At 48.8% G+C, this 24,477-nt stretch overlaps 1 long non-coding RNA gene across 1 annotated transcript in view; it reads right to left on the reverse strand.

The window, feature by feature from the left end:
* Positions 1–24,477, reverse strand: part of LOC101748601 — a 236,523-nt gene that overhangs the window by 121,122 nt on the left and 90,924 nt on the right. Inside the window, exon 3 of the long non-coding RNA XR_006932075.1 lies at positions 2,610–2,720. This is a non-coding gene — a long non-coding RNA (uncharacterized LOC101748601). The remainder of the gene's footprint in view (positions 1–2,609; positions 2,721–24,477) is intronic.

Consider the following 24,477-nt stretch of genomic DNA (forward strand, 5'->3'; position numbering starts at 1 on the left):
AAGTTTGTCAGCTTTGCTCAGCTGGATCAAGGGAGCTGTTGGCTGACTGGAGTTTGCATTGCTGCCTTTTCAGCTGTTGGCCACAAACTCCTCTACCAAAGACCCGTGGCTGGTGCTGCTCATCAGCTCAGTTGGGATGGACATGCCCAACAGCGCCAGCTAATTCAGTGATGCCTGAAGGCTGCGCATGGAGGAAGGTGCCCTTGACCAGGCAGGAGGGTCACAATGGCCACCGTGCTGCTTTCTCCTTCCAGCACCTCATGCCAGCACTCCAGCAGCAGGGTCTGCTTCCAAATGAGCTTTGCACTGAAGCAAAAACAGCAGGCAGTGTGCCACAAGCAGCAAAGCAGCACGGATGGAAGGAAGCTGTGCTGCAAAGCCTGAGAGGCACTCTGCTCAGAGAAGGACCCACTGTGGTCCCACCTGGTGTGGACTGTGCTGGTGGCAGCAGGTGGGGACAGGCACTGGGGACACCACTCCACCAGTGAAGAGAGCTTTGCTGGAGGTCATCTCCCAGAGCTCTGCTCAGTGCCAAACATCTCTGGAAGCTGAGATGCCGTGGACTCTCTTCACCCATTTGAAACGCATCAATTTTGCTTTGAGATGTAATGTTTCTCCTAGCACTTAAGTGGCAGTTCCCCTGTTGCAGCCCAGCCCAACGGTCTCATGCTGCTGACGGTGACTAATGACGATTATTCCTCCCCACTTGCACCATAACATCCTCCTCTCTGGTTGCAAACAGCACTCCTGCCTCCATGCAGTCATCTTTCCTGAGCCTGCCTGTCTCTCATAGGCCCAATTTTCAAAACCTTTTCATCATTTTTGTGGCTCCCCTACCAATATGTGTTGCTCTAGGCTCATGACATGCATCACACTGTTGTGGTTCAGAGAGGACCAGCTCAGCCAGCAGCTGAAAATGGGGATTACAATGATTTCCATGGTGAAACTTGCACACTGAGCATCGATCTGTGCCTCCATCTAGTGGTTAGAGTTATACACAGAGGGTAAGAGTTGGCTATGACGCCCAGCAGAAGATGCGTTGCTCCCCACTGGTAGCAGCTCCCACCACTCAACCATCCTACTGTTGGCCAACTGGACACAGGAAGCTGTGTTTTACCACGTCCCATTTAGCACTCACTCCTTGGACGGGTGGAAATGTGGGGGAAGTGGGAGAGCTGGAGATCTGAGCCTGCTCCACCAGCAATGGACGCTGACAACGCTAAGTGATTCTCAGAGCAGAAAAGCAGGCCAGACCTGGTGACACCCAGCCGTGCTCTGTTATTACACAGAATGAGGTCATTTGCCAAAAACAGGACTAGAATTGCCCCTGGTGAATAACTGGGCTCCCTCTAGCTTAAAACACAGGCTTCAGACCTCCAGCAGAGGTTCAACAAAGCGATGACTTCCTGACTGGAAGCAATTGGGGCATCTCCCCAAAGCCATTCCTTGTCCTCAGCTCCCCTCTCCCCTGTTGGCAGAAATAAAGGGGGGGAGAAGGGGGGGGACAGTTTCTGATTAAGATGCACAAACAGCTCTATTCAACAACTGATGCAATAAACGCGCTGAGTAAAATTACTGCCAAAGCTCATTGCAGTGCTTTATGGGGCTGCTCTAAGAGTGTGAAAAACCGTTTGCTGCATATTATTAAATGATGAAAAATGCCAAGCTCACAAACAAACTGTGCAATGAATATGGCTCGACTGCCTCTAGTGAGAAGATGATGGAGCCTATGCAAGCAGGGTGGCAGGGAGAGGAGGAGGGATTGTTCCCTGTACTGCACTGTGCTGTAGTGATTACAGGGCAAAGTGACCCAAAGGAACAGCACAGCTCCTCACAGCTCCACTCCCAACTTCAGTATTGATTTAGAGCACAACAAGTACAAAAAGCACTCTGCCACCCACAGCCACAACCACGCTGCCCAGATGCTAACTGATGTCCTTCTGCACTTTTTGGCAGCTTCTGTACCCAAGCCACGCGTGCAGGCAGCACAGTGCAGTCACACTACACATGAGTTTATGGCTCAGGGTAGCAGCAGCTGTAGCACAGCATCCAGAAACATCAATGTCTTTGGTGGCTCCTGTGCCAGGGCACCTCGTGCAGGCTGGGGTGGGCATCTGTCTGCACAGCGTGTAAGGGCTTCAGTGATTCAGATGGGAATTGGAGTGAGCAGCCCCCCCTCAGCTGGATGGTGGGGGCTGACAATATCCCTGCAGGGATTTGCTCTCTAAGAGGTCCTAATATCTTTCTTCCCCAAGAATGTAATCAAAATATACTCTCAAGAATCAGGTCTTACTGCATGTATCACAGGGAGCACATAGAAAGCATAGAACCATGCAGGAAGAGAGGATCCCATGTGCTTTAAGAAGCAGACCCAGGCATGGAGGGCTACAGAAGTGTGTCCCAGTGCTGAAACTCATCCTGCAGAGGGATGGTTGTCACCTGGGCAGGGCCGGAGCACCAGGTGGAATTATCACTTGGCATTTTACACTCACAGGAAAAAAAACATCCTAATTGCTGAAATGCACCCTCCTTCTCCAAATGGGCAGCTGGAAATTGTGTCTCAGTGTGCCAACAATGCAGGATTGCTTTCAGCTCTGATCTGTACTCACCCTGGCCTCAGGTTCCTCGACTGTTAACCTCAGGTGTATGGATGGAAGATGCAAGGTCATTCTGCTCCTTATCTTCTGCTTCAAGACTGAGGTTTCCTTTCTCTACGCTGGCTAGAAAAAGAAGAAAATTAAAACAAAAATTACTGTGTGCACAGACTCAAATCCGCCTGAAGTTGTATATGAAACAGTGCAGTATGAAACGAAGCAGTGCGTGGGTCTTTCAATGGCTTTTCAGATAAGGAAGAAATTTCACCCATGGTGCCCTGAGATAAGCCACCACGCACCAGAGATCAATGATTTTTCCCTCTCTGTGATCCAGGCTGGACTCAGAGCTGCGATGTCCTTCTGGAAATGGCATTGGGCTGTGAGCAGTGAGCTGCTGGGTGAGCAGGAGTGCAGATAACACCGAGTCCCCACTACTCACCCGCAGGGCCAGAGTGCACACAGTGGTCCTTGGGCTGGGAATGGATCTGTATCTTTGATAAAAATCACTAAGATGGACTCAGAATCACCCCAAGGGCTCTGGATGTGCGTGAAACACAGGGCCTTTATTCCCAGAGAGCGTCTGATTGGGAAATGCAGCTTTGGCTCTCCTCGTGCTCCCAGTTTTCCCAAAAATTAAGTGACTTCTGTATGTCACAGCTCCAAAATTCCCTTCATTTTAACATGAAGGCAAAAAACTCTGCAACATCCTCCTTCCCCTCCCCCAAACATACACTTCTTTGGGCTTGGATTCGAGCTGCCATTGTAATCACCACACCAGAAAAAAGTTGCTTTACTCCCTGTGCTACAGCTAATCTCAAAATGCTGCATAAATTGTCACTTACCTCACTGCCTAATATCACGTCCCAGCTAAGCACATATTAAAAACGGTGCTAAATGCAGCTTTAATGTTTGCACTTAAATGATGAGCCCCCTCCCACTTCTCCTCCGATCCCCTCTCTCTGCAGTGCTGCAGGGCCTGGTTCACCACTGCAGGGGCTGAAAACCCCACCCTTTGCTCCCAGCCCCTGCTCAGATATGCAGGACGCGGTGGTGGGGACACAGAGAGCACCCCCATGTATTTTGGGTAGACCCACACCAAGAGGACCATGGGTCAATATCTTCCCCTTAGAGGATCAGGCTGTGGGCAGCTCCTTCTCTGCACCTCCAAAAAGAGAGGACTCACCCTGCGTCCTCAAGGTTCAACCCCAGCTTGCCGTCAGACCCAACCCCAACAGCCTCTGAGCATCTTCTGGCCAAGTCACTGCCACCTCCCCACTCATCCCACCACACACAGGACAAGATGGCCTCTCTAAAGAGGAGCCACAAGTTTCATATCAACTCAAATTCACCAAAAGACACACACACACACTCACACACACACACAAAAACTCCACAGCCCAGGGCTGACTCCCAAAAGCTATACGAAGGCCTTGCTGTAGATAATCACTATAAAGATTAATGCCTTGGAAACTGCTTATTCTTGGAGCTGAGCCCAACGCCCCAAGCCAGCTGCCAGCATGGGGCTGGCGGCCGTAGGGCCACGATGCTCTGCGCACTGTGGGGGAGCAATGAATGAATCTGAAACTGCTTTAGGGCCAGAGTGGGTTCCTGCGACCACGGACCCATTTGGGGAGCAGAACCAGAGGGGAAATCAGCCCCACGTTGCTGGGAAATGAAGGAAAGGAGTACTGTCTCTATTATTCTTGTTAGGGGGCTTCGTTCTATTCACTTATGTGTCCCAATGCTTTGAGCGAATGGGATTATTGCAGGCATTTTGGGAATGGAAACATTCCAGCCCATGGAATCCTGCAGCAAAGGTTTGCCATTAGGAGCTGTAGTTGGCTTTACAAATTCCACAGCAAGGCTCTCATTCAATTCTATTGCTCCCCAGAGGACAACAATTTCATAAGGCATTTTTCATCCAGAGATCTCGGGGCACTCTGGTGGAAAGGAGAGGGCCTGGAGATGCCAGCCTGCTTCATGGAGGTGTGTGCACTACAGGTGGGACCTGTGGAGATGCTCCGTGGGTGCCATGAAGGCTCAGCTTTTGGCTTTGGAAGCCTTTGGGCTTCCTGCAGACAACAGATCCTCAGCAGACCGAGGCCCAGCAAAGTGCTATTGCTGTGCCCACGCATCACTGAGCGTGCAGAGCAAAGGAGCAGAAACGTGGGATTGCTCTCTTCCCAAGAACCCAAATTGGGGCGATCTGAGCCAAACCAAAGCGCTCTGCATGTGGGGGGCTGTGGGACAGCACTGCTGGAGATGCAGACCATAACATTCATTAGCAAGGACTTGGATTTCTGCAAGCTTCCAGACATGAACTGCAACGAGGGGATGGCTCACTGCGAAAGCGAAGGCAAATGCACATTTAGAGGCTCCCAAACATGAGGATGGGCCACTTCTTTCCTCCCTGCCTTGGAATTAGGAGCATTTTCCCAAATAAATACATGATTTTTTTTATTTTTTTTTTTACTTAAAGCTATTTTTCCCCAAGAAAATGATGAAGGCTCTGTGGGTTTGGAGGAGAAAAACCCTCAAGCGTGCAACTGCCAAAACAGTGCTTTTATCATCTTTTAATCTATTACTTTTCACTTACAAGGGATCTTAACACCACTGCTGTTAAGAGTTAAAACTGGAGCTCGTCTACAAGCACACCCTGCTGGATTCGTTGTGATTTTTACCTTGTTTTGCAGGAAGTTAAGGTGGTTTTTTTTTTCCTCCTTTTCGTGCATAAGCAGTTCTTAAAATGTGAAATTTGCCTAAGAATCAGAGTCTGCTCCACAGCATCTGGGGAATTGCTGATGGCAGAAGCAGAGAGATGAACACACTTTGGATAGCATGAACGCCACTGTTACATCTGCCCACTTTGTTCCTTCCTGTTCATCTCCAGCTCTCAGTGCTTCAGCCTCCCCAGCCTGGCACAGAAGCAGACCGACCTTCAAGGGGTTCTGGAGCAGAAAGCTGAGCATTCCTCCTTCCCTCCCTTACTCTGACAACCTATGGTTGTCCAAAGTTTAATTGCTCAGCACCAACTGTGGCGCACAGTGATATCGGGAGCTGCAGAACAGAGCTGTGAGCTTTTAGGACTTGCTGGGAAGTGCCCCGAATTGCTGCCCACTGACAACAGCAACAATCTCACTTAAAGCTCAGGCCATCGGTTCCTGAACCCCTTTAAGTTAATCCCAACAAAACTGTTGATGCTTTATTTTTAGTTATCCTTTCAGGTGGGGAAGAGGGGTTTAGAAAGAGGTTACTGCAAGCCTAAAAATTATTCTCCCTTTTAAGATTCCTGAAAGTGCTTGCAGCTTTCTGCAAAAGGAAGACAGAAACCATCTATTTTCCAACCATAGCACCGGTGTGAGAAACCCAGCAGTAAGTGACTCTGAAATACAATGGAGTTGTTTCACTCAGACCTTCTCCAAAGGGTACTTAAAGCACGAGTCTGTGGGTGGCTGAAAGCTTATGGACTAACTGAAGCGTAAGGCACAGCTTAACCTCCCCAGCCTCTGTGCCCAGCACAGAACGCTCTGCCAATATCCTAATCCCATCCAGCCCAGTCCGCTTCTCCCCTTACCCCGAGATGCCCCAGGACTTCATCCCCAACCTCTGCTACACAACACCCAACTGTGGGCAGTCCGGCTTTGAATTCTGCATACCCACCCCTACCAATGGAGAGCCAACACTCGGAGCAAATGCAATCACCTGCCTCCAAGCCCCTGAGTCTGTGTGCCTCCTGAAGCCCAGCCACGTGTTACAAAAGCCTGAGCATCTCCCCCTGCTGATGGTTGGATTCTGCACTCCCCTGCACTGTCCCTGCAGAGCATCGATGACAGCCTGCTGTCACAGCGAGACTCTCAAATGGAGCTGCATTAAATCATCGCTCAGGTTTTCTCCAGCACAACAGAAAAATGAAGTTTATGCATGAAATGGCCCCCAACAAGATTTAATATAGGAGAAATACCAGCGCTGCATAGAGAAAATAAAACCCCAAAGTAGGTTTCTTTTATTGCTGTTTTGTCCTCCAGAGTTAAGAAGAGCTGATCAGGCAGTAAGATGCTGGCAGTGCTGTGGGAAGGAAGGAACAGAGTGGGGGTGCATTGCTCCCAACCCTCACCAGCAGAGCCCCCAGCTCTGTACCCACAGCACAGACCTCAGGCTCCATAAGAGCACATTGGTCAGCCACATGACGAACTTTTACATCTAATTGCATCACAAACAAGCAGAGTGCCAGGACTTCTGTCTTTGCAGGACATCTACTGGGAGGTCCCTGTGTGCTTCCTACCCACCATCTCCCATGGAGGCACCATACTGTTATCCATCTCCCATAATTTGGGGGGAGTCAGCAGACAGGGGAGGCTGAGCACTATGGGCAGCTTTTGCTACCGGACAACGAAGTATTTTTCCTCTTGAGCTCAATCCCAGCACGACAGGTAGAAGAAAGGACAGGAACTCACTGCTTCCATATGCTGCACGGCAGTGACCAGCTGCACTGCTGGCAGGAGGTCACCCCGGTGCTTCAGGGCTATGAAGCAGTGTGTGCTTCCATCCCTTACTTTCATGCTGTGTAGTTTCCAGAGCTGGTCTGGAAATAAGCACCTGAATTACAGGACTGGGAAGGTCAGGGGTCACCATTCCAGCTCACTGCAGAGCAATCCCATAATGGCCATAGGACAGCCACAGCCCCACACAGAGGACGAGGGGCAGCTCAGCCTCTGCTCCTGAGCACCTACAGCCCACCCCACTCAAGTATTTTCTCCTGAAAGGCACTTTCTCTGGGATGGTTAAAAAGGCAGATTAATTCATGCAGATCCTTGCAGCAAAGTGGGGCTGCTAGCAGTGGGGAGAGAGGTTTCATTGTATTATTCCCCATTGGCAACACTGGCGCTATAGAGCAGATTGATGGCTAATAAAATCTTTCAGTAATAGAGGGTCCTCGAGTTCCAGTTTTGAACCTTTGGCCCTTGCTCAAATCACCAGCAGATGCAAGCATTAATAAAACCAAACAGCACGTGGCTGCTAAGGAGGCATATGGCTGGATGCTCAATAAAGGCAGTAAAACACAGGAGAGGGATCTTTACGGTCTGCTTTGACCTAATGGAACCATTCTTTCAGTAATGAAATTAGTCTTCACGTGATGCAGCACACCTCGCATCAGTGAAGCAGTTCCCAGAAACCTCGGAAGTTTTGGGCTGATGCTGCTCAGCAGCACACCTCTATTTGAAAGCCATAAGTGAAATCACAAATAGGAACCAATGAGGAGAAACCACGCTGGGGTTCCCTGCACCCCAGAGAAGGGGAGGCAGCTCCAGGCTAGAGGCTGCCATAGGCACCAGCACGCTGCAAGGGAGTTCGCTGCTAATTAAATCCTCTGCTGATTATTTATAGCCCTCTATATACTGGCTCATTGATTTTAGAGGCCATGTTAGTTTTGTTTTCTACATGTCTGTCTGAGTGGCTGGATGGTGGTACACGAAGAACAAGCGAGTTGGTGTCAGGGTGATCTGCTACACAGATGCTCCGTGGGCGAAGGGCTGCCTTTGGCATAGTGAGGCAGGGGGAGGGATGCTGAGCATAGTTCACTCAGTGCAAAGCCATGAGGTCAGCCTCACCAGCAGCTGCTTTGGGAGCTCCAGATATGGGGTCCACACAGCTTTTCCTGGCAGAAGGTTTGAGAGGAGACAGCCAGGGAAGAAGAAATGGGTCAGCTATGGAAACACAACAGGCAAAGGCAGTAAAGACAAAGGGTCGTTTGTAATAAGATGGATGCTGTTCTCATGGAATGACAACAGGCTGCTGCAGGAGATGAGAGCCACACAGCTGGAGAAGCTGTGCAGGGGAAGCAGGTTGGCTTTGTAGCTACTAAACCTTCACACTTAAAGGACTCAGACCCATTTCCCAGGGCGAACAATCTTTTTGTGGTCTATTTCTGTGGCTGTCCAGCCTCAGTACCTCAAGATAAGTGCTCCCTGCTGTCAGGCTTTGTGTTGCTCCTGGTGCCTGCCCAGCCCTTCATGCACCAAAGCACCCAGACTCCTGCAAAGTCCATCCCAGACCTCATGAGCTCTTTGTGGCCCTGGATACAGCCAGACAAATCCTTGTGCTGCTGCTCAGCTCAGAAATCAACCGTTTTCAATGCAGTGCTGGGTGGTGCACTGCCCACTGCTGTGTCAGTCACACCTGACCTTTGCATTTACAGCATGTGCGAGAAAACAAATAGGTTCTTTCCCTCTACTCCCCAATTGTTTTGTGCTTAAAGGGAATAAACTTTTGTTTCAATAATCAAACACAAAAGGTTCCCCAGAGGGTTGTTTAAGACTCCAAGATAGTTAAAAAGAACATTTACATGAATTAAAGAACAAGAAGTCACCACTGATCTAAGCCTCTTTCCAGTGCTTAACTAGAGTCCGTAGGTGGGGAAAAGCAAGACAGGTCGGTAGGAGGTACAGAAGAAAATTAGGATGTTTCTTCCTCTCCACAGTGTGTTTCCCAAGCAGCAGCCAGGGGAACAAAACCTGTCCTCCAGCAGCCACGTGGTCACTTCGTGTCTCCATCTGTAATGAGGCACAGAGGACAACAACTCTCCCCACAAGGGCTTCTGCTTTGTCTGCTGCATGGTTTCTCCATTGCACAGCAGGTATTAAAGCCCCCAAAGCGTGGGAATCCACAGCTCCTAAATACACAGACACAGACAGTGATGTACACGAAACGCAGTTTGCTCATGCCAGTTTCCAGGTTCAAGGTTTGGGTGCACTGTCACCAGGACACACGTGAGCTCCATCTGCACTTAAGAGCAATGATAGATTAAAATGTACACTCTGAACAACAGAGCCCCATTCGTGGAGCAGGGCTGTTTGCTGGGAGGGTATGGGAAGATAGGGAGCAAAGGAGGAAGGCCCCACGCCTAAGTTGCAGTTGTTAATTAACCTGAAAAATGCCACTAATTATTTCTCTTTGAGGCAAGCATCTGAACACCAGGGACTACAAGCTCTTACCTACATGAAAATTAACCATGCTGACGGTTCTTGCATCTCGTTTGATCCTTTACAAGATGCAGGAAGCCCCAGCACCCTGGGCATGTGATCGATGCACCCAAACCCCACTTCCACTTTGATCTCACACCAGGTCCTGATTCGTTTTTGAAATGTAAATAGTGCTTGTGAACACTTAATCGCCCCTTAAAGCCAAATCACAGGGGGAGACTAAGCTGCTCAAAGAGCAAAAAGCAGCTGAGCTCATCCCAAGCATTTGGCAAGGTCTGCATCCAGGTATTAAACCTGCCCACCTCTCCCCATCAGCCTAACTGGTGCTGTGGGTAGGGCACAAAGGCCAGAGCCTGGCAGGCATTGTCCAACCCCAAAGCACAGCAATTTGCTCTTTGGGCATCACCAGTGCCCAGGAGATGGTATGCATGGATCAAACATTGACTCAGACTGCTGCCAGCCCCCAGGCACAGGGCAAGATGGACATCAGAGAGAAAGAGTCCACTCTACGTGCTGCTGGTTTCTAACTGACACCAATTAATCCCAATTTCAGCTTGTTCCTCTGACCCAGGCATCCAGACACCTCCAGGAGCTGATAGAGAGGAATGCACGATAGGTGAAAGCAGAGCTTGTCTCGAGGCCATCAACCTCAGGAAAAAACCTTAATGATGGCTGAAAAGACCAACGCCTCATCATACAGAACAGCTAAATCAACTCACATGTTGACACAGGCAGTGATGCATGCTCTTAGAGGAGAGCTGTGCCTGTGTTAGCACATTAGTCTTGCAAGAGCTTCCCAAGCTCTGCCACAGACTTCCAGGTTCACCCCACTCCTTCAATAGGAGGACCCTCTATTCTTATCAGCACAATGACATACCAGTACTATTTCCACTACTAGGAGGAAAAAGCTCATTAGGAAATGGGAAGCTCCCACTGTTTGGGAGAAAAGCCTATATTAAATGAGCTGCTTCAATAAGATAGGCAAGCTATAATAATGAGCCCAACTAATCTTCTCTGGAATCTGAGCCACACAGTCTCTGCTGCAAGATTCTCTTACCCGTATTGCTGAAGCAATCTGCAGCAGCATTCCCATCCACTGCTCCCCACACACAGCAGCAGCCAACCCCACAAGCCAACAGGCACCAACCCTTGCAAAGAGTTTAAATACCTTTTGGGACCACCTGTGATTGCTGATGGAGCACAGCAGTGGCTGCTGCCCACCTGGGCAGGGCATTCAGCACCAGGTGGCCCTGGCAGCTTCTGGCTCCAAATTTCATCTGTTGCTGTCAGGTAAAGACCGAAGGAACAATAAATGGAGATCAGATTAAGGGGAGAAAGAAACTCACCAAAGATCATAACAGCTTCTGATGACATTTTACGCTATCTTTTCTATTCCATCCATGGACTCTCTGCCCTTTTATGAGCATTCAGCTTGTCTGGACTTTATTTTCAAAACTGTGAGGTTTTGTTTGTTTTCCTTGCTGGAAACGAAGGACATGTCAGGTCGTGATGAAATCATCACTCCTCACTTAAAGGACTGAAGTCCTTTATCCAGTACAATCAAAAGGCAAGGTACAGCCTGCCCCGACCTCCAGTCCCACAGATCTCCAAGAAACATCAGCATTTCGGGCTGTCTGGACTGCTTACCATAGCAGGAAGGAATGTACTCCTAGCAACAATATCTATTTATCGGTCCACCTGTCAGACAAACAAAGCATTTGTATTAATCATCATCATCCAAACTCTTATCTGAAGCACAATCTTGGACCAAGCAATCTCCCCAGCACAATGCACGGCTGCTCCTGGCTGGCCTGGTGTCAGAACAGCAGAAGGAAATGAAAACTTCGTTAGGTCAGAGGCTTGCTCCATCTCTTGGCATGGCTGATAGCAATGCACAGAGCAGAGATACAGCTCAGGAGGAGGAAACAGTGTCCTGGATTTATCCACATTGAGATTTGGGGAAGAAAGCTGCAACATCCCCATAACCTCCATCACTAGTGACTGCACAGCACTGCCTGTGGCTCATCTTTTTGGTGGTGGTCGCTTTACTGTTGGTCACAACAGCAGGTGGGATCTTGCAGCCTCTTCCACCACATGTGCTCCTTTGGGACAGCAGTGCACAGGAGGCTGCAGTCTGGGATACTGCACCAAGGGCAGAGCAAAGAGCAAAGGGGTTGGGGGTACTTCCATGGGGAGATGACACAGTGCTGCCCTCTGTGCAGAGGATGATGGTGGAGCCCCTGAGCACCAGGTCTTCCCCCTGAGATGGAAGTGACTGACAGCACTGTGAGAGCTCTTAATGTGTTTACAGTCAATGTTGCAGGAGATGCTACAGCTCATTTCTGCTCAGGCACCTTGTGCAGATGATGAATGTTCTTTAATAGCTGCAATATTTAGTGTTTAATGTAAAATCACTTACTGCTAATGCTTCGCACTTGCAAAGTTATGAAGCTCCATTTATGCCTGACTGCAGAGTTGACAAATCCACTCTCGTCCTCAGCTCAGATATCTGCATGGTGAAGGCAGAAGTGGGGAAAGCCTTTCCCACTTCCCCCTGCCTTTCATACTTTCCCCTCAGACATTTCCTCCAAGCAGCCCCCAGCACAGCCGGGGTTCCATCAGCAGCAGACTCTCTACTCCTTTTCATCCACATCTCCTCACGTGTGCTGCAGCATCAGCTGAGAACCGCCTCCCACCCAGAGGAACCCAACCGTGCCGCTGAAATCTCTGCTCCTCACTTCCCACCCTTCCCACAGCCACGTTTGGTGCTTTTCCCATCAAGACATCAAAGCAACCAACAGAGAGACACGGGCATGAAGGAAGGAAAGGGACATCCCAGAACACAGCCTTCTTTGGGGGAGGCTAAAGAGGAAAGGGCCGTGGGGTCCTATGCTGACAGCCTGTGCTCCGTGCCGGTGCGTGGAGCTCTGTGATTGTAACGGGCACAATGTAATGTAGCTCAGCTCCTGGAGAGAGAACAAATATCATTTGTTGGAGGGATGCTTGCTTAAAGCCCAGGGACTGGCGTCAAGAGTGCAGCAATCCACTCCCGTTACTGTCATTTATTTTGTGCTGCTGGTGGTTGCCTAGGGGGAAAAATAGACGGAGATTTGAAAGACAGCGCTAATTTAATTTGCCAGTATGAATAAAGATAAGACTGTAAAGCATGTTAATGAAGCTACAGTATCACATAATTCACATGCGAGGGAAACACTGCCTTCCTCAGATCGTGATTGTCTTTTCCACATTCGAAGCTGATTAAAACAGGATGAGGGCATTTCATTACACGCCCTCCCATGAAAGGCAATGTTCTTCCAGGGACACTGGGGCACATTTAGAAGAAGCTGTAGGAGGAAAGATAGATGCCTGTTGCCACGGTCGGTTAAATGTACAGATTCGAGTGCATTCACCGTATCCGCATACATTACCTGCTCACACCTGTTTATCTTAGTTTTATGCCTCTGCGGGATTCTTTCGCGCTCCCTGGCTCCTTAGTTTGTCAATCGAGAAAAGAAAATAGCCCAAAATGATGTTAGGAAAAGTGCTACCAACCCCAGGGAGTGAACGGTGCCCCCCAGAAGGAGGGGAGCAAATTAGAATGTGGAAAAATCAGAATTCCCCACGGCGGCTGGAGGACCTGGTTGGCTCCATGAGCACCCCGAGGGCTCCCAGGCACACACCTCGCCAGGCTGTGGCTTTGGGAAGCACGTTTGGGTTGAGCTGTATCTGTGAAGAGGATTCTGTTCCTCCCAGATACGAAGGCTTGTGTTTCTCGCTGAGATAAGCAGGAAAGCAACTCCCAACTCTGTGCGGGAATAGCAAGCCAATGTCTGGAACTCCGAAAGTAAAAAGCATATTGTAATTAAAAATAATTACCTATCAAGCCCCCTTAATCTTGATTTAGTTTTGTGAGAGAGATGGATTTGCTGCTCTAGCCAATGGGGCGGGAGAGAATTTAAGGGAATTGTAGACAAGCAGCAAAAGCACTTTCATTGATATTTAGCACACAGGATGCTCAGTTTTAAGGCACTCTGCTGCCTTGTGAAGGATTGCCAACACAATGACTCAACTCGAGGGATGGCTCTACATGAGTCACATACCCTGCGCTGCCTCCAGCACTGGGACGTCTGCTTTGCCTTCTCTGAGGTTTCCTTTAGCGGCCAAAATCGCCCGTTTATCCTTGCCATTCCACTTTAAAAACACACAAATAATAGTTGCTTACACCCTCCATCTGGTCAGAAGGGGAGTGTTGGCCCATTGCTCAACAGCACCGTGCTCTGACCTGAGGACACCAGGACACTGGGACATGAAGGCACGGGGACATGGGGACATGAAGACATGGGGACATGGGGACAAGGTGTGCTGTACAGCCTGCAAATGGGCCTGGGGCAGATGGAGACAGAAAGTGACCCAGGTTTAACTCAGCCATTGCTGCTGTGGTGCCCGGAACATTACAAATAACGCACTCATTGCAACTCATCCATGGTCTCTATGGGACGGGGTCCATGAAGGTGTGAGCACAGCACCCAACTGCTCATGTCCCATGTGAGGGCTCTGGCAGCAGCACAGGACATAACTGCAAGCTCTTGAAGCCTTCACGGTTCAAATCAGGCTCCCAAAATCTCCGGGCAGGGCCAGGAAAAAGGAGGGCTGATAAAGCAAAGTGGTATTTACAGCGTATGTCATACATTTATCCCAGCTTTTTTTCAAGCAGCTTTTGGAAATCTCATCTCTGAGGATTTATTCTTTGCTCCGCTTCAGCTCACTGTGCCACGCTCCCTCCTTCACTCTCTGCACCGCAGTATCTCCGTCCAGGAGAGGGCTATGAATCCAGGAAATTCATGAACTCCCAGAAAGTTATAGCTCTTAAAAATATTCATTTGCAATGTGAAAAATGGTTTGACGTATATCTAAACCTAGGTGACTTTATGGAGCCATTACGGTGCAGGTTTGAATTGTAATGCCATATATCTGTTCGTAATTACTTGGTCTTCACCGTTGCTCAAACCTCCTGTTTTATACAGAAAAGTTAAAAGCAACAAAAGCATTTTTGCTTTGCCAGACCTGTGCTGGGCAGCCAGGCTGAGTGGGAAGGGGATATGCTGGGGTTAATTGGCTGAAATCGAGCAAAATGGGCTCAGTTTTGCAACACATAGAACTGCACAAAAGAAAGAATTGGACTTCAGAAAATCATTAAGTATTTGAAACAATATCTATTGTCTGCTCTTTGTGTTTCCTTTGGTTGCTAAACCCTTATAAGTCTACTTGAATGCAGCCAGGCTTTTTCCCACATCCATACAAGAAAGCTTTGAGTTAGAGCTTCTCATCTGTTAAATGAGAGAAGAAATTCTCCTGTAATCATACGCCTTCAGGAGTGAGGGCTTTATGAAATGGGACTTAAAAACCAAGTGTAGTTTGTAGCAGAAGGCCACTGCCAACAGCCAGGTCCTCTGCACAGAGCCCAATGAGATGTCTGATATAACCCCAAACCTGAACCACATGGGATATCAGGTCATGGCCAGTGGGGATGCAGTGGGGTTGGACTTGGTGATCTCAGAGCTCTCTTCCAATCTCACCGATTCTGTGATTCTATGCTGAGTTCCTTCAGAATTTGGCTGAACTGCTGCCTGCCATCCCCTATGCACTTCCAAAAGAGTTTTCCTCTTCTTTTTTTTCTTAATGATGACCTTCACCTTCAACAAGATAGCAACGTGTTCCTCCATCACAAGGCAGCACAACTACCAGCTGGGGAAGCTGAGGCACTCAGTGAGAACACAACAGTAATGCAGAGTGAATGGCATTTTCCTCGTGTGTTTGCGCCATGAACTTGGGAAGGGCATCCTACCCAGCCACCTGGAAATGAGAAAGTAACTACAGATCCCCAGGACCTCTGATTTCAGGCCAAATGAAAATACATCTGTCTGCATTTGGGCAGATTTCTTTGTTTCTGTCTTCAACTTGAGCAAAAAAAACCCTTTCTTTTCTATTTTTGAAGAACAAAATGGGTTCTTTTCCCATCAATCAATCCTTGCATCCTCCCATCGCCAGCATGGGAAGAGCACCCACTGCCAATGGTGTTCCCATTCCCAACTGGTGGTTGCAGCCAGCTCTGTGTGCCCGCTGCTGGAGGTCGGACACTTTGGCCACTGCTTTGCTGCAACACCCTGCAAACCTTTCCATTGATTTTTTGCCAGCGTAAAGAAAAGCATCAGGCCTGAGAAAACAGACCTCAGCACTCCGTACTTCAAAAGCACCGCTTTTCCTTTCCTTCTGTTTGGCTCATTCAGTCTGTGGCACAGGCTGTTTGTCCAAGTCAAATCACACCTGGAATCCTGGCCACAAAAAATACCATCACGTGGAACAAGTGGTTCAGCAGTGTTACAGTCTCTGGATGGAAGCTTTACCAGCAAAGTTGGACAGTGGTAAGAGCCAGCTCCAGCCATCACCATGTGATGCTCCTCGACTGAGCAACGACAGCGGGCGGAAGCTTAAGACAAGATAGCTTCAGGATAAGTGACTGATTCATGCTGTAATGGAAAGTCTGAGGCTTCGTATTTATAACTTACAACATGTAAGAGGAGAAAATATATTTGTTACTCTTTTTTCCAGCTGCTGTCTCTGAGCGTTGCTGGGGCTTATCGGAGAGATCTCTCTTCCCAGCCCCAGCCTCCATCAGCAGCCCAATCTCAACCTGTCAGGCCAACATTATCTTTGTTCATTTGCAGAACAATTCTGCAGAGTTATTAAGAAGGAGTCTTGCCGTGATAATGCTTTTGTGCTTTGAGGCAGTAATCTGGAGTCACTGCAAAGAACAGCAGACAGACAAAGCCCTCAGCACATGAACACAAACACGAGCTGCAAAGGAGCCAATACTAATTCTTCAGCTCCTTCTTTTTGTTTTAAATGTGCAAATTCTCTTTCTCCAGGAAATAATTTATAAGCCATGTTTCACTGAGAAGGTTCATAAAAAGTACCATCCAGCCTTTCATCTGTCTACAGAGAATCCCAGCTACTTTACTATTGTAAAATTAAACTTAGGATAAATGAACCAAAGTTAATTATGTAAGGAACGAGAAATAATGAAATGCCACAAACTTCTCATTGGTAATGTTTTACTGCACTTTGCATATATTTGGTCAGATGGTGTCTGTTACAGCAATGGGGAACGAATAGGACAAAACCAGCTCTGGATCAAACACTGCTGCCCCAAAAGTGGATGGGTCCCTTGCAGAGCAGGGCTGTGTCCAGACCCAGTTCTGTAGACCAAACCAACCCAACGGGGTGACTGAAGCCACTTCTCTTCCCTGCCTCAGCCAAGATAGATGCTGAATCCCTGAATTCCTGCACCCATACTGGTAGCTGTTTCTTAGGGCAGACTGTGCGGCTCAGCAGCCCAGCCAGCACATGTCCCAGTGCTGAAGGCTTCAGAGGGGTAACTGCAATCAGAACCACAGCACACCACATGTGGGGGAGCCCAGCACACAGCACCAGCTTGAGTCTGCTTCTGCTGATGGGACCGACTGTGACATGGGCAGGTTGGGAACAAGGACCCAACCCAACAAGGTTGTCCATCAGGACAACAGCTGAGCCTCATCGTCTTCCTGTGAACTGAGGAGGTGATGCTGCTGGTTTTTCAGCCCTCTCTTCTGTTGTTCAGTTGCACAATAAGCTACTGGATGAAGCTGTGTTGAGCAAATGAAGGTGCCCAGACATTGGTGACCCCAGCCAGCTCCCACCACCATCACTGACACCAGGTCAGCACCCTCCCCAGAGTGCTCTGATGGCCCTGTCCTCAGCTTCATGTATCTCACTGCCTTAAACAGGCTAAGTGCCAAAGGTGTTGGTGAAGGGGTATGTATGACCTCATTAAATTAAACACTCAGCCATAACCAATGACAAACAGCAGTCAGCTATATTCTGGTCTCAGGAACCCCTGAAAAGTCCCACCTTAACAGCACTGAAAAGCTTTTCAGGACAGCACACAATGGGATGTGATGCTGCAGCATTTCCACTCCCTCCCCGCTGTAGCAGCAGCACTGTGCTTGCTTGGAAATGTCGCTTCTCTTGCAGAGATCACTGCATCTATCTCAGGATAAGCACTCACTTAGAAGACATGTATAGGGAAGCTGTCCCCATATCTCAGTCTTTCTGTAGATTTCACAGCATATAAAAGCCTCTTATTCCTTGTATTCATCACCAAGAACAGAAGCTTTGAATTCTTTGATTCCGGTAAACTACCATTTATTAGAGACATTAAATGAAAGACAGTCAAAAGGAGAATGCAACAGAAAACTCCAGTGCTGGAAAGCCTTCTTCTACCTTGCTTTTCTCATTACTAGCACAAACAGCCTTTCAGAACTTCAAAGGTAAGCACTGCTATATAATAAGGCACATTGCAGGCAGAGAGATACAGGCGGATGTAAACGGAGCTAAATGGGAAGATATGTATTTGGAGATAAGTTACATCTCTGAATTCAAATCCCTATTTATCGCCTCTGATAAGTTACTCATGCATTTAAAGTCAGGACATGGTGCATGTTTGCCTCTCTCCCCCCAAGAGATGCGTACAGTGCGCATTACCAAATCAACACTTCCAGCTCTACTGCAGCCCATCTCCAAAGCCCTCATGGCAGGGCTGGCTGGCTCTGTGGGGCTGGGAAGACCCCCTGAGGTGTGATATCTCATGTTAGGGCTGAGAGCTTGGACAGTGAGTAAATGGTGGGATTGCATCGGTGAAAAGGTGATGGAATGCAAGAAGGCGCACGGAGATCGGTGTTTAAGCCACAGTGAAATGAAAGTGTCAGTTCTCTTGTGCTGGAAGGTGAAAAGCACATCAGAAGGATGGCCCCAGAGCCAAGAGTACAGTGCACGGGAAGGAGGCTACCTCTGCACCCTGCAGTGAACAGCAGAGAATCAGCGAATTCCTTGGAAAAGAAGTACCAAGCAATTGGCCATAGTGAGCCATGGACAGGAGCAGTGACCACCAGGTGCTCAGAGCCAATCTGAGGGGTATGGGTGGTCTCACTGCTCCGACAGTGGACAAATCCATGAAGGTCCCAATTACTGCCCCTGGCAAACAGGGATGTCTTCATAGCGGGTTGTCATCAGTCAATGCAGTCTATGCAGACTATGCAGCTGCTATCGACTGTGGAGCTTAATTTGCTCACTTCTGGCTTCTGCAATTCAGATCACACTTATTCCTTTCCTTTTTACCCCATTGGGGTAAAAGGATTTTAAATAGCTGAAATGTGAAGGGCTGAACTCACTGCCAGGGTCCTTTGCTGAGAGTGGGGTTGGAGAGTGGGTAAGGAAATCCATGCTGCCCTGGAAGGGACTAGGACTGGTGGAGATACTGATTGTTCCTTATCAGAGCAAAGACAGCCCTTATGAGAACACTGTCCCTGGCTGCATCAGCAGTGCAGTGGCTCAGCTGGAGCGGTGATTCCTGTGGCGATGGCCACGACCAGGCTTTTAATGCAAGCCCATCACTCCTGGCTGATTTACAAGAGCCATCTGACAAGGCCCTATCTCCAGAGAGGCGTCCTCTAATCCTCCCAAGCTCCAAAAGGGGCCGTCTTTGACAAGCAACAGATGTGCAATGCTTGTCTCCTAAATGGGCTTCTGTGATAAGAGGACCCGGCCCATTTCTGATCCCCAGCATTAGGAACCTGCTCACCCAGCTTGCTAAGGGCTGCTATCTGCTATTTCAGCACACAGCAGTTCACACCTAAAGGTGTCCCTCTGTAATTATAGCCTGCTCTGATCCCCCAGGCTTCAGGCCTAACAGGGTTGTGTTTACAGAATAAATTTCCATTTAATTGTCCATTTGACTCAAAGGGAAAGAGCGAGGATGGGAAGAGAAATGAAAAAATGCTGCAAGAGTCCATACACAAAATCTGGGAAAGATAAACTCCAACAATGCCAGGCTGCACTGCAATGGATTATTTCTTGGATTTAGGGTGCCTGAAGTCCCAACTGAGCCAAAGTCCTCTTTCCAAAGTCACCCAAAGGTGGATACCTGGGGTTGTGGCACTACAGCCTTCTCAGTGACCAAAGAAGCTGGCAGCTGGTGGCTTCTGTGACTCTGCCTTTGCTACTGATGTTCCTAACTCCTCTAAGAAAGAGCAGAAGAGGGGCTTCAGAAAAAAAAAAAAAAATGTAATTTTAAGCAAAACAGAAACATAAGCAAAACATTAAATTCTAAAGTGTGATCTATATTCATGTCTCTTTCCCTTGGAGGAAAACAAGGACATGCTGGCATGGAGCCCCACTGACCGCCTCCATTATATCATCTCAGACCTGTGTTCTGCAACAGAAACTGGGATGTGTTTGAGGGACCTTTTGCCACCACCACGCTGTTCCATTTATCATTTTCCCAGGCGTCACTGCAGACACCTCCTGTGTCTTGGCAACTTATTGCACTGAAACACACCAACCAGCACCTTGCCATCATTCAGCAACCACAGTGGGCCTATGCTTCTCCATGTAGGCAGTGAGAGAGAGGGAACACACTTTGCACCCACTGCAGTGCTGTCTTCATTCTGTGATGCAGGGAGCAGCTTGAGCCTCCATTTTCAAGACCAATCTCAGGCATCCCTGAGTCCTCCTCCATCTATTTTTATTGACGTCTATCAAGGTGGGAGACATCAGTCACGTCATTAGACTGGCACGTCCAGAAGCAGGAACAAAACAGCCAAAGCAATGAAAGTTCTCTCCCAATAAAAGTATCTGACCCGGAGAGTTCTCCAGTAATAAGGCAAGAGCAAATGCTTCCTGAGCAATTCTGGCTTTGAAGATGGCTCGTTCATCTTTTCAGCTGATCTCTGCCATGTGCAGTGAAAGCTGTCAGAGGTTCAGAGGCTGCTTCTGCTGAGGCGCTTCTGAGCAGCGCGTGCGGCTCTCCGCGGCGCAGCAACGGATGCTCCTTTGAAGGTGCAACCTCGTTAAAATTACAAGCAGCCCCAGCCACCGTGGCTCCTTTGTTTTGTTTTGTTTTGCTTCATCTGTGGAGAGCAGGGATGTAAAGGAAGCCAGGAACGTGTGTGAGCTTTGGGATTTTCCCACTCTTTCCCATGGAAGCCCCATTTGTGCAAAGCGGCAGCATCGCACGCTCAAAGGGGCAAGGGCCAAGGAGGGAGCAGCAGCAGTCGTTAAAATATCAAGCATTACTGAATGCTTTTGTCAAACATCACCCATCCCTCCGGCTCCCAGAAGCAGTGGGTTTCCTTGGAAACTACAGCAATGCCAACAGGCAGTGGGACTGGTCCATCAGGCGCATGTTCTTCCACCCCAGATCTGCTGGTGTCCAGTTCTATCCATGAGATAACCACACTGCAACCCTAAGGGTTGTACTGGCTTGTAGGGGTTTTGGGGCACGCTGAGAGCTTCAGGATGCTCCTCTGTTACAAGTCCAGCTCTCCAACAAGCCAAGCAGTGGGGCAGGGGGCTGGGCAGGTAAGCACAACGCACCTGAGGGCGCAGTTGCAATGCTGGGGGGGGATGAAGGGTCAGGAGGGTCCTCTACAAATGTCCTGTGCTGACAAGCATGTCTGACCCATGGAGCTCAGGGCTTCTTTTCTGCTCTGTGATGCAGGTAAAGGTTTCAGGGGTTGCATTTTAACCCTGGGCGCTACACTTGAAAGCACTTAGGAGCTGCTACAGTGACTTCTGCATTTTCCATCCCATCCGTGATTTGGGCAGTCTGAACCCTTCTGTGTATGGCCTGGGAGCACAGAGGTGACCACACTTCGGAGTGACCTGACATGCCCAGGGGGGCAGCGAGCACCGGGACCTGCTGCACAGGCAGTTCCTATCTCACAGGCTTTTAGCCCCACAACTGAGGGCAACCAGAAATGCCCCATGCCCAGCCCCGCTGTGGCCCCATGCAAGTGGTGATGGCAAGCTGGTTGTCTCTGATTCTTATACTTCAGCATCTTTCTCTTGCAAAGACAGCAATAATTCTTGCATTACTACTGATACTACTGCTGCACTATTACTACACTGCCTTAACCCCTCTGTCACTTGTCCCTAGTCCAGCTGCATGCAATGGGGAGCAGAGCCTGTTGCTGTGTGTGGGGCTCTGGCTGCCCCCCCTGCATCCACCACACACTGCACGGTGGGGATCTCATCCCAACTCTGGGCACAGCAGCAAAGTGAGTAATAACAATAACTTCTAGTCAGGGTTTTAATGGTAAAGCAAGCCTCTCTCTCTCTCTGAAGAATCCTTTAAATGTTCCCTTGCTCTTTATCTTTCGCTTCCTTTAAAGTATGATGGAATTTAGGACTAATGAAAATGTGAGTCTGAGAGCATTTACTGGAAGCCAGCTGCTCTTGCTTTTTCATCTCTCTCTCCGGCCTGTCTCGTGATCTGCCTTTTCTGTGTCCACCCAGAGAAAGTGAACACATTTTTCTAGTGGAAGCTCGGTGCCTAATCAGGGTTGGAGCAGGTTTGGGTCATCCATCTTCATATGGACAACAAGGTCATAAAGTGGGCACTGCTTGCTTATTTTCCTTCCCAATATCTTTTTTTTTTTTTTTCAGCAGCAAATGGTATCTTAATAAAACAGGGTCATTTTTAGAGGGAGAAATAAAGTATTGGGAGAAAATGAAAGCTTTAATGTGTTTTGCTTTTTCTGCACCAGACAATCGGTGTTTGGCTTTGCTATGACCCTAAAAAGCTGGTGGGACACAAGGAAAGGACTGACGCAATTTTACACAATGGAGGACAAACCTCTCCCATGGTAACCTGTCAGAAACTCAGTGTTAGAAAAGATCCTTTGCAGTGCTACCAGTTGGCAAACCCACACTGGGTGATCTTCTATTTTAAGGTCTCTTCCAAGCCCTGGCCATGCTGTGATGCGATGATGCTATGATTCACTGACCTTGTTTTTCTGCCTCTTTGCCCTCCTTCCTTAGGTAGCACGGGACAGAAGTGGAGGATCTCTGCAGAGTGCTGCAAGGTATGCAATATGATCACACATCCCAGGAGCACAGGGCATCCCAGCTGGTGCAGGCAACAGAAACCTTTGCCCTCAGCCTCCTGGCAAGTCACTGCACAGTCCCTGCATTTCCTCAAGCATTCCCTATCGTGAAGCTTTCCTTGCCCAGACCAGAGCTAACAAGGTTGGCAGTGGAGATCTGAATCAAGCTCTAAACCAGGATGCATCATTCCGGCCTGGTCTGTGCAGCACCAGGCATGGCAGAGCAGCAATCCTGCCCTCCAGCTGAGGGCCTCTGGCTTCCTAATGCCACTGCCTCCATTTATACCAAACAGATGGAGAGGAGAAGGAACCAAGTAACCACCCCAATGATTTCACTGTAGGTGCAAGGAAAGAGGTGCTGGAAAGGACAGCAGGTGCAGGAATGCACTATCCCTTGGGCAGGGAGCAGCAGACAGCATTTACAGCACAGTCTATTTTGGGAGGAGGACAAGACTACTTAGGGATGCACTTCTCTGAGCAACATTTATCATTTTTCTCCTTTTCTCTCTTTTTGTTTTCAAAAGAGCAGGGAACATCAGTGTGGGGAGTGAGAGATCAGAGCAAAGAAATGGCAGATCCTGAGAAACTTGGAACAAAATTAGAGCACAGGTTATAGGAAAGACAAGCCCCCATTTAGTAATACGAACAAACCCTATATTGTGAATCTGCATGAAGAAGAGCCAGAGCAATTAGAATTTCAGGCTGCCACATAACAGGCTCACAGCAAATAGCAGTGCAGTGTGCCTGCTCTTTCATTAAAGACAAATTGTCAAATAGCTTCTGATGGAAACCTGCCCTGAGTGTGATCAGAGAGGAGTCGGAGAAGCAGCGCTGCTGGCTGAGCCACAGACATTAAAGCAGATGGAACAGGAATAGTTTGTGGCTTTTTTAGCAAAGAGCTCCTCGAGGTTGCACTTTTTCCTCCTGACTCTGAATTTGGTAAACGAAGGGATTTAATTCAAGGCAGACACAGAGGCTGAGGTCCCCGTCTCAATCTGGGGCTCACCATCCCTGTGCTTCTGGGAGTGTCACTGAGCTTTAGAGGTTTGGGGCTGGGATGCACCAGCGAAGCCCCAGGTGATGCTGGCCAGCTGGTGGCAGGGCTGGCCACAGCCACTGCAGCATGGGCAGGGCAGCCAGGCCAAGGGACAGCCTCATGCATTCCCAGCTGCCCCATTCTGTGGTCACATCCATCCCTTGAACAACCTGCAAGGTCCCATCCTGCCAGGCAGCGTTCAGAGGAAACCTGATAACCATCTGCCCACCTCTCTAATTGCACTGATGTAAGGAGGCAGCCCCCTCAGTCCAACACAGATTCAATTTTGCATAACATCAGCACTTGGCAACTCTCCTTGGCCACCTCCAAAAGGGTAATTATCACCAGGTGATTTGTGCAGCTCACCTCTGCCCTCTGCCCTGCATGAGCAGCACGTGCCCTGTAATTCAGGTGGGTAAATGGGGTTGGCTTTTTGGATTCACCAAGAATCTCTGTGCGTACAGAGATGGCTAAAATGAGTCTCTCCCAAATGCATTTAAGCTATGACAGAGCCAAAACGTGAACCCTTGGCAGCTGGATTTTGAGCCAGCCTTTCAAATCCACTTCTGAGATGGTTCTGGGGGAGCTGCACCATGCATGCTCCATCCCCAGCACCCCATGGGTTGGTGCAGCACCCGCCTCCAGCTGCAGCAGCCTCTGAATTCACCTCCTCCAAGGTGAAATTAAAATAGACAGAAGCAATTACTGTAGGGAAAATGGAAGAGTTAATAAGGGGCTTGAGCGTGCTGGTGAGACAGTTATAGGGTTTGGTTTTCTTCCCCTTCAAGTCTCTGAAATTATCTCCAATGGTAGAAGTGTTTTTTAAAATGAGGTATGCATGGAAGAGCCTAGGAATGGGTGTTCTGATGATCAGAACAAGGAATCCA

Source organism: Gallus gallus, chromosome 23 (genome assembly GCF_016699485.2).
Source record: "Gallus gallus isolate bGalGal1 chromosome 23, bGalGal1.mat.broiler.GRCg7b, whole genome shotgun sequence".
Lineage (NCBI taxonomy): Eukaryota > Metazoa > Chordata > Aves > Galliformes > Phasianidae > Gallus > Gallus gallus.